The sequence below is a fragment of the Hemitrygon akajei genome, chromosome 1 (genome assembly GCF_048418815.1).
Source record: "Hemitrygon akajei chromosome 1, sHemAka1.3, whole genome shotgun sequence".
Taxonomy (NCBI): Eukaryota; Metazoa; Chordata; class Chondrichthyes; order Myliobatiformes; family Dasyatidae; genus Hemitrygon; species Hemitrygon akajei.
This window is the reverse complement of record NC_133124.1, coordinates 195473205-195483757: the sequence shown is the minus strand read 5'-3', so window position 1 is coordinate 195483757 and position 10553 is coordinate 195473205. Positions and strand designations below refer to the sequence as shown.

At 39.6% G+C, this 10553-nt stretch overlaps 1 long non-coding RNA gene across 1 annotated transcript; it reads left to right on the top strand.

The window, feature by feature from the left end:
• Positions 1-2714: 2714 nt before the first annotated feature.
• LOC140738897 (uncharacterized) lies at positions 2715-3983 on the top strand. The gene is made up of 3 exons (XR_012101480.1): positions 2715-2822; positions 2943-3020; positions 3862-3983. It is a non-coding gene; the product is annotated as an uncharacterized lncRNA (long non-coding RNA).
• Positions 3984-10553: the final 6570 nt, after the last annotated feature.

Below are 10553 nucleotides of genomic sequence, written 5' to 3'. Positions count from 1 at the left end.
CCTACTTCGACATTAGCATAAAATGACAAATTGTAGTAGTCTCGAGGTCAGGACGAAACTGAATAGGGCGAAACGGAAAAATAAAAAAAAACAATAACAACAACAACTTTGTTGGTGACTTTGGCCTTTCAGGAGATCGATTTTCGAAATAAAGGACACATTTTAAGATTAGTAAAGTGCAGTTGATTGAAAACGAAAGTAAGAATAATTAAATGCTGTATATACTCAGTAGGTATTCTTGTATTGTGGAAATAGTAAATTCTCTTCTTCTTTGTCCATTTCCCTACAGTTCTATCTACTATTTAATATACTCTGCATTGGACACCTGTTTTTTAAGATATTTCCACCATAGTTTACAGCAAACAGTTTCTGTTCCAGTCATTAGCATCCGATGACTGATACTTTGTGTGTGTATTTGTGCCGCTTATCATTTCTTCGAAGCTCAAAAGATACCCTATTTATAATTACGGCTTCATCATATCAAAATTCATTAAACATGAACACGGTTGTCCGCCACACAGTTGCTGCTTGTCATGTTGAAATATATCTCATTTTCTGACTGCAAATATTTAACTTTCAAACATCTTGGATAACTAAATTTGTGGAATTTCGTCATAAAGTAATAATGACAGAAATAGCTTCAGCTATTCTGAACAAGTTCTGAATGTGAAATTGATCGCTAACTTATTGCTCAACAGACCACATGTTGATACGGCTATCAGGGGGTGGAGATACATGTGCCGGAAGACTCGAGATTTTTTACAGTGGTACTTGGGGTACAGTTTGTGATGACTCCTGGAATCTGGATAATGCTGAAGTGATCTGCAGGCAACTTGGTTGCGGAAATGCATTGGAGGAGAAACTTCCTGGTTACTATGGGCGCAGCTCTGGTCCAGTATGGATGGATGAAGTCAGATGTTCGGGTAATGAGTCCTATTTCTGGCAATGTTCGTCAGCGAGGTGGGGCGAACACGACTGTAGTCATAAAGAAGATGTGACCGTTCAGTGCTCTGGTAAGGATAAATTTAATCTGCCGATTTTTCCCAACTTCAAGACTTATTCCCGGGGATGTAATGAACAGTTTGCAGTGCCTGCCGCGATCATTAACTATGATGATCATTGTAAACTTTGTATCCCTTTCATCTTCGGTTAGTCAAACACTCTGTCATTTTTTTTGTTTTCTAATTTCTACGATTCTCAAAGGACATTTATATTTCTGTAAATATTTAAAGTAAATATCATCATAAACTCCATTAGAAACAACCTAAATATCACTGTGATATTGATTACCGACTCATTTATATACTTTTTCGTACAGCCAGGTACTGCAAAGGAGACGAGATAATACACACTAATCGTCCACAAAATAAGTATATATGTAAATAACTTCATCAGCTCCTGGTCCCAAGTTCATTTTAAAGTGATTGTGAAAAAAAATGTCTCTCTATGCTTCGGTCGCATTGAATACGGGAGAAAGATGAATAAGGTGAAAGGAAATACCTCTGTTAGAGTGACAATGATAATTAAACCTGCCCATGAAGCTGACATTACTATCAGAACATGCCCAGCAGGCCAGTCGAATTAATGGCTGTAGGGCTGGGATTTGCGCCAAAATAATGTACGGTAGACGTACCTGGATCTGATACGTAAACACATTGACTTTCCTAAAATTAGCGAATTGTACAAGAACTCAATTACTCTTTGTCCCCAGGCCTGCGTTGTGTTTCAATGTAATGGTACAGGCTGTCAATGTTAATAGAGTGGCATCAGGAAGATAAATTCAACTGGGTGATAATTTGAAATTGCACTCAGGGTCATTCTTTTGAAATGAACGCGTCATCCCGAAAGAAATAACGCAACGTAGAGCACATAAAATTGTTTCACGGACAACATTACGATGATTGAAGTAAGTACAATTACATCCATGCTCACCTAGATAATCTACTTAGGGCCGTGGAAGATCGATGAACCGTAAGTGAGAAGGATAGTATTTGACCTCCTGCAGTAACATGGTAAAGTGTCATTTGTCGGAAGTGATGTTTGGGCACTGAAGAGGAGTGCATGAAGCCATTTCACTTGGAAATAATGATGTGGGTAATGGAGTCCTTCACCGCATCATATATATTTTCAGTGTGTCTGCTCTTAACCTGCTTGTCATAGACGGGGAAATAAACAATGATACCATCGCCTTATATCGATCCTTAGCAACCGCTGCACTTAAGGAATTATAGTGGACACATTCCGAAACATCAAACACGATTGAAACACTGGTAGCATAATTTGCTGCCCTACTGTTCCAGCAGTCAGTAGGGAATGATCAATGTTTGATTCCTTTGTCCGCTCATTCGTGTCAGTCAATCACTTCATGCTGAATATTTCAAACATCTTCTTATCATATTTCAGATGATGAACATGTGTAATAGCTTTTAGTTTCAATATGAATATTTGCTGACTCCATATAAAAAACGTTACACTTCCTTATACCTATTCAGTTGTATCCACAGAGCACAAAGATATGCGTCTGGTGAAAGGGCCTCATCGTTGCGAAGGGATAGTGGTAGTTCTATACAATGGGACCTGGGGAACAGTGTGCTCCGAGAAAATGGACAAGCAAGATGCCGAAGTGATATGTAACCAACTAAAATGTGGGCCACTCAAATCATTTAAAATTGACGCCGAGAAATATGGAAAACTGTCTGGACCCATATGGCTCGATGAGATGGAATGTTTATCACACGAGTCGACTCTTTGGCAGTGTCAATCGAACCCATGGGGAAAACACAACTGTGACCACACAGAGGATGCAGCTGTTGCTTGTACAGGTAAAACAAGAAAGGCGACAGATGGTGGTTGACATAAGAAAGGCAGATGTAGGAGAGAAATTATGGCTGACGTATGAAAGGCAGTTGGTCGAAGCCTTCAAAATGTTTTTTTTCTAACAGAAATCAAATTGCCGGAAGGATCCGATGGTGCAAACTTCTGCAATGGAGGAAAAGAATCTGCAACTGCTCGTTTACCAGGTGATTCCTTGTGCGAAATTTCCCATATATAGCTTGCGGTTTATGCAGCACACACACACACACACACACACACACACACACACACACACACACACACACACACACACACACACAGACACACACACACACACACACACACACACACACACTTTGATTCATACTGAGAAAAATGGTTTAACTACATAATGCATCATAGGCCTGATTTATTTTTATAACAAATCAATGAATCTGTTGTAAAAAAAATCACTCCCTACTTGTACATAGTTATTTCCTTTTGCTTGTTTTTTTTTTCATTCCACTCCTTTCTATAAGTGTATACCTCAGATAAGTACTTTGTGGAGATTTGTGATATATATGATTATATGATATATATGTAAAAGTCTGAAATACATCTTGTGGAAATGTTTGCTTGATGAGGAACTTCAATTAAAAAAAAATAAAAAAAGAAAAGTAGTTGAGTCGACGTTTCAATTCGAGACATTTCAGCAGTACTGCTGAAGGGTCAGGGTTCGAAACGTCAACGGTAGTCTTTTCCACACATGCGGCCATGACTACTAAATTCCTCCAGAACTTTTAATGTGTTACTTGGATTTCCAGCATCTGCAGATGTTCTCTTCTTTCTCGCAACACGTACAACACGCTGGAGGAACTCAGCAGGTCGGACAGCATCCGTGGAAACGAGTAGTCAACGTTTCCACGGATGCTTCCTGACCTGCTGAGTTCCTCCAGGGTGTTGTACATGTTGCTTTGACCACAGGTTCTGCAGTGTACTTTATGTTATCTTGTTTCTAATCGCATTAATGATAAATGTTAAGTCGTGCTATTTTACACCTGTTCTCAGAATTAACATTGCGACTGGTTGGCGGTAGTAACAATTGTTCTGGAAGGTTGGAAGTACTGTCCGCTGACCGCTGGGGCACGGTTTGTGATGACTCCTGGGATATGGCCGATGCTAATGTCGTCTGCCGACAGCTAGGCTGCGGACCTTCGCTTTGGAGTCCACGTGTATCTACCTTTACTCGGAGTGACAGTGATATCTGGCTCGACGAAGTTAAGTGCACAGGAACTGAATCCTTCCTATCCAGCTGTCATACCTCACCACTCGGTCAGCATGATTGTGATCACAAAGAAGATGTCTTTGTCCTTTGTTCCGGTACGCTGGTCTCTTATCACATTTTCCTCAAAGGTTTCATTTACCTCATCGTTTAATTTTCCAGAAAGAAAAAATCCTAAATAAATTATTCTGCCGGAAAATCTGATCCTGGTCGCAAGTCAGGTTCATTTGGCTGCACCTTTGTCAGACATTTATTACTAACAAAATCTTAGCAACCAGAATTCCAAACAGCATCTTCAGCGCCCTTATTTACGTGTTGTTCCTGCAATTTTATTGAGGTGCAGTTTCTCTTTAAATTATATATCTTGTATTGTGCTAGAGCAAGTCGTGTGGATAATTTCGTAATGTTTTACTATTAAGTTACTTCGTTAATTGGATAAAAAGTCCTGGTAATGCTATTACCATTAGAGACCCACGTGAAATGTCAATTCATAAAATTTAGTTGATTCAGAATTTACAGTAGATTAGGCATTTATGACCAGGTTTAGTGCAAAAAAAAGTCAAATAATCTGTAGCAACCGTGTGTGGAGCAGGTAGCATTGAGGATTATGCATATTCACTTCCATAGACAAGCTACTCCTCTAATATGATACCATATAACCATATAACAATCACAGCACGGAAACAGGCCATTCCGGTCCTCCTAGTCCGTGCCGAACTCTTAATCTCACCTAGTCCCACCTACCCGCACTCAGCCCATAACCCTCCACTCCTTTCCTGTCCATATACCTATCCAATTTTACCTTAAATGACACAACTGAACTGGCCTCTACTACTTCTACAGGAAGCTCAATCCACACAGCTATCACTCTCTGAGTAAAGAAATACCCCCTCGTGTTTCCCTTAAACTTTTGCCCCCTAACTCTCAAATCATGTCCTCTCGTTTGAATCTCCCCTACTCTCAATGGAAACATCCTATTCACGTCAACTCTATCTATCCCTCTCAACATTTTAAATACCTCGATCAAATCCCCCCTCAACCTTCTACGCTCCAATGAATAGAGACCTAACTTGTTCAACCTTTCTCTGTAACTTAAGTGCTGAAACCCAGGTAACATCCTAGTAAATCGTCTCTGCACTCTCTCTAATTTATTGATATCTTTCCTATAATTCGGTGACCAGAACTGTACACAATATTCCAAATTTGGCCTTACCAATGCCTTGTACAATTTTAACATTACAATAGATACACATGGCATCTATTGTGTGCATTCCACTGGAATGCAATTTTGAAAGTGTTAATAACTTTCTCGGTCAATCCAGAGCTCGCGATATTTTCTGCGCATATGCTATTTCTAACACAACGCAATAGACAAAGCTTTTGATTTGAACAGATATCTGTTTATCAATGTAGTAGAGACGTATATTAAAAAAAAGCAATTAGATCTAAAAATTGTGAACTTTCTTAATCTCACAAAACCAACCCAATCTTAAATTTATGTGATGATGATAATAATAATAATAATAATAATAATAATAATAATAATAATAATAATAATAATAATAATAATCTATAATACACGGACGTGCTTTTCTAAAAGGTTCACCATCTTTTCATGCTGTTTTAGGGATTTCTTCAGAAAATCCCTCACCCTGTACAGTGTAGGGAAGTTAAGTAGTATTAAAATTTATTAAGCTGTTTCTGCTGTTCGCATGGAATTTTATGCTCTCTGTGGAGAAACCTAAAGACTTCAATGCATGATCTTGATTGTAATGGAGACACTGTATTCTTAATCACTCTGTCATTATCCGATAGTAAGTGTACAATTGTTGAGATATTAGTTTCTGTCCAAGATGTACAATCATAAACAAATGCTGCGATTGATTTGATTACAACATCCGTTTGTAATTGTTTTGCTTGTTCTGTTTTTTTTTGCCAATTTGTTTCTTAGTACGAGAACATGAGACCCATTGCCCCATGGTTGCCGTATGCATAATTCTTGGAATCCTCCTCATTAGCGAGCTATTGGCACTGATGACGATAAAGTGGAAAACGGCAGCAAAAAGAGGTGAGTTCAAAATCATTATGAATTTGTTTTCAAAGTAGAACCGAACCAGCAAGACGTACAGGACTTCCACATTTAAGCTCTATTACTATGCTGTGACATATGTTCACCGCATTAATCCGAAGATTATCTGAAAATATCTGAAGTATAAAGGTAAATCGATATCGCATCACTGTTATTTTATATTTTATTTTGCATTCGAAGAGCTATATGGGAAATTGTCCTGCACTGCATTTATATGATCCAGTAATCTATTAGAAAATGGCATCTGTGATGACCAAGCGGTGATTTGAATTGTATGCATTGTATATCCGCTTGAATGTTAGTTGATTAGCTGCAGCTGGTACGCAACTATCCTTTGACTATCTGCCTTGTTTCAGATGGCGGGATCCGCTGCCGAAGCTGGAAAATACTGACTGAATACTCCCATCACATTGGCAGGAAACGATTTCGTCTCAATTCACAATCATAAAATAAAACTTTTTTGTTGTTTTGATAATTAGTTAATGTAACGCCATCGTTCTCTCCCACATCTCAAGCTGACAAACCTGCAGGTATTATCTTTCTATCGAAGGTGTCCATTTTGATACTATGAATGCTTTCCAGGAACACCGTCCTCCTTCTCCTTGAACTCCAATCTGTCGCCAAGGCAAAATAAAAGCTGCAATTGATTTCAACTGATGTACTTTATTTTGGAGCCTCCTTGTGCTTCTGTAATTTATTTTCAGAAATGCTTTTCTTTCTCCTGCAGAGTTCCTCAAAGGTCACAATCACGAACAATTTCCGCGGTTAGTACCTACATTTTTCACTTGTTTATTTATATGCAAAACGGTCACACAAGTTAGGGAATGCATGAAAGGGAACACTGATGTCTTGGAATTTACCCACATTATAAAACTGGCGATAATAGCAGTCCTAAAGGGCAAATTGGTCAAATTTCATGAGTTTCACCATGCACCACCGGATCTTGCAGGAATACGGATTCGAACATGCTGGAAAATATTAGATCATTAGAATATTACCAAGTTTTTGACAGGAATAGATCTGTCGGCCCAACATAGTTTGAGAAAGTACTGATCATAAAGTTTGTTGAAGTAACTCCCGAGATGATATATGAAAACTTCTAACGTACTACTCTCAACTACACAATTAGGTAGTATTTTCCATGCGTCAACAACTCGCTGTGTAAGTAATACATTCTGATTTTACTCGAAATCTCCCTTTAACATGTGACCATCTACGGTCCGGAGTCCCTGATGCTGGAATAGTTTTAAAGTAGTAGCTGGCATCGAACTTGCTTATGCCCTTAATGAGTTTGAACCCTTCTATCATGTCAGTTTTGGCTCTGTGTCTACTTCGTCTAAAAAGATTTAATTCTTGCCATGTTTCTTCGTTAGCTCATATCTGCAGATCTGGAATGAATCTAGTCACCGGTACTTGGACTCTTTCCAGTTCGTTCACATCTCTTCCACCACACGGACAACAGAATTGTACCCAGTACTCAAGGCTGTGGCCTCATATGGCATTATACAACTTAAGGGGAATGTCTGTATACTTAAACTCCACGTATCGTATTATATCATTCTAAATTCTACAACCCTTCTTGATCACTTTTGTGTACTGTCTGGATATTGGTAGCAATGAGTCTACCAGGACACACAAATCCTTGTCATACTTAGCACTTTCTGATTCAAGTTACCACATTTTATGTTGATATCTAAAATTTCTACTTCTGATATGTCATAGATTATATTTTATTTCCCATTTATCAGCTGACACCTGTACTTAGATAGATCTAACTACATTGATTCTGCTGCCCTAATGTTATCAGCCCGTCCCACTAGTTTGGTGTTATTGGCAGGTGTTCCAAGTATATTTTCTATGTGCTTAGCCAAATTATTTAGGTAAATTAAAAGCAGTAGCAGACCAAAAGTTAACCCCTTCAGAACGCCGGTTTAACACCGTCTAAATACGTTGAAAGATTCTCCCACAACAATTAATTGTTGGATACAATTCTGTGACATATTCCCCACCACATTCTCTGCAGTTCATGTGAGACTCAGTGGTCCATTGTTTTCAGGATCTTCCCTTCTTCCCTTTTTTTAATGTCTCACCGGTCCTTCGTGTCTGAGTATTGACGCTTTGGAAAGACTGCAGAAGAGGTATACTACAATACTGCCTACTTCAGAGGAGATGTGCTATCATCAGAGACTGGGAAAACCTCGGTTGTTTTCTCTGCGGCGGTGCAGACTGATGAGCGAGAGACCTCAGAGTGTTTTATACGATTATGAGAGGTATAGGTAGTGAAGACAGGGTATATCCATTCCCTTGCGTAAAAATGTCAAACACCAAACGGCATGTACTGAGGGGGAGAAGGGATGTATTCCAAACGGATATGTTGGTAATTTTTGTTTTATTATTCAGAGTTCAATGGATACCTCGAATGTTCTGCCTCGTGCGGTGGTAGAGGCACATAATTAGAGGCTTTTAAGAAACGCTCAAGAAAGCATATGAATATGAGGAAAATAGAGGAATATGGACACTGTGGATAGGAGGGCCTTTGGGGGATGCTTTACTTTACTATTTGGCTCATCCGGCACCATATGGTGTGTTGAAGGGTCAGGTTCTCTACTGTGATGTTCATTGGATTATGTTCAAACCACCCCATTTGGAACAAAGTCATTCCGTGATTAATGTCACTAACGTCATATTTCTTACCAATTTTGACGTTTTGACTGAAAGGCCGACCCGCTGGATCATGACTGCATGTTTATGCATTGAATTGCTTCCAAATGGTCGGCTGATTAAATATTGCCTTAACGAGAATGTGTACAGATGTATCAAATGAAGTGAAGTAAATGCAGTTTCTTAAAGCAGATGAAATATACATACTGGATAGTGAAGATGGTATTTGTTCCACTTCCTTTTCATCTTTCAAGATGCTGTGTATAAGAACTGCGATTCCCTGTTTGTTAGGAAATGTCCTTGTCCAAACAAGACTCAGACCTAGGTATTTATTAGGGGACGTTTTAGTTAGACAAGGAGCTGTCCCTCCCTTCTATTTTTTGCTTGGTTACTTCCAATGGTCGCGTGGTCTCTTCAGATAATTGTTCCATGGCTGAGACCATATTAATCAATTCTCGAGACACCTGGTCTGTCCCATATATGGGTAAAATAATCTTTCCAAGCCCTATGGCTTCAGAAATAACCCTTTTCCCTATCTCTTTGAACTTTATCTTCCATAAAAGTGGTTCGATGTAATCAGTGTACTACATGCCCAGGATAACAGCACCCATTTCATTTCCAGGGGAGCCAGCGATCGGCCTTGCTGCCACATATCCCGTAAAAGCCATTTAGTCTCCAAGGGCCTCTCTAGACATGCTAATCCTCTTAATCTTCATAATGCAATTGCGCTGACCCAGGAACCACTTACCATTTTATTTACACCAGCACAGATCTCCCCGCTGAGGGGTCACACGTAGTGCCGTGGGAGAATGATTGCTCTGATATTTTTAACGAAACCATCAACATTGCAATTGGGTGCATCCAGTAGAAAGGAACCTACCAATAGGTCCGGACAATTGGTCGGCCGATATGCTTGGGTGTTACTAATTCCGAGGCTGAGGAAAGTCCTGTTTTACCACAAACCATGATGATAATTTCCCCTTCCGAATCGTTTTGTACTCCTTTGTTTCGATCGTATCGAACGGGATAGGTATTAATAGGGTGCCTCAGTCCCAAAGGGTGGGTATAGCGTTGCAAGTCCAAAACGTGAGTCGCTCCTTTAACTAGCATATTCCTAAGCCTTACACAAAAGAATTAGGTAACAGGCTTGCTAAGTTCTTCTGTTACCTCAGCTCCACCCCCTCCCAATGCTCCCTTCAGTCTTATCAGTAACAGAAGGATTTCCTCAATCTGATTTGAAGTCTTGCATCATGGATCCAATCTGCCTTCCCTTCGGGTTTTAACGCAGTACGAGTACCTGGTATGTTCGGTTCTGCCGGGGAGAGAGAAAAATCTCTTTTCACGTTTTTGCATATGCTATAACTCCTGACATTAATGGCTGTGTGTTTCTTTCTTCCAGTGGAGGTTGTGCCGCCTCTACTTGTTTCTGGTTTATTCTAACGGACTCCCATAACGCCTTCATTGCTCCAAAAGTTTTTGCATTCATCCAAACAATAAGGGGGTTACCTTCTCCGATGGAGGGCAGGATCCGCCAGGCAGGCGACATCCCATTAAGATCTTGAACTAAGTCATTTATTTGTTCCGTTGGCCTGATTTTGCAAGATGTACAGGACGATAGGTTCGAGCCGAATTTATCCAGTTCCATGACATTCTTTTAGCCAGAGTATCTTTTCGTACTCTAAACATTCTTTCCACTAAACCAGAGCACCGAGTTTCATAAGGGAGGTG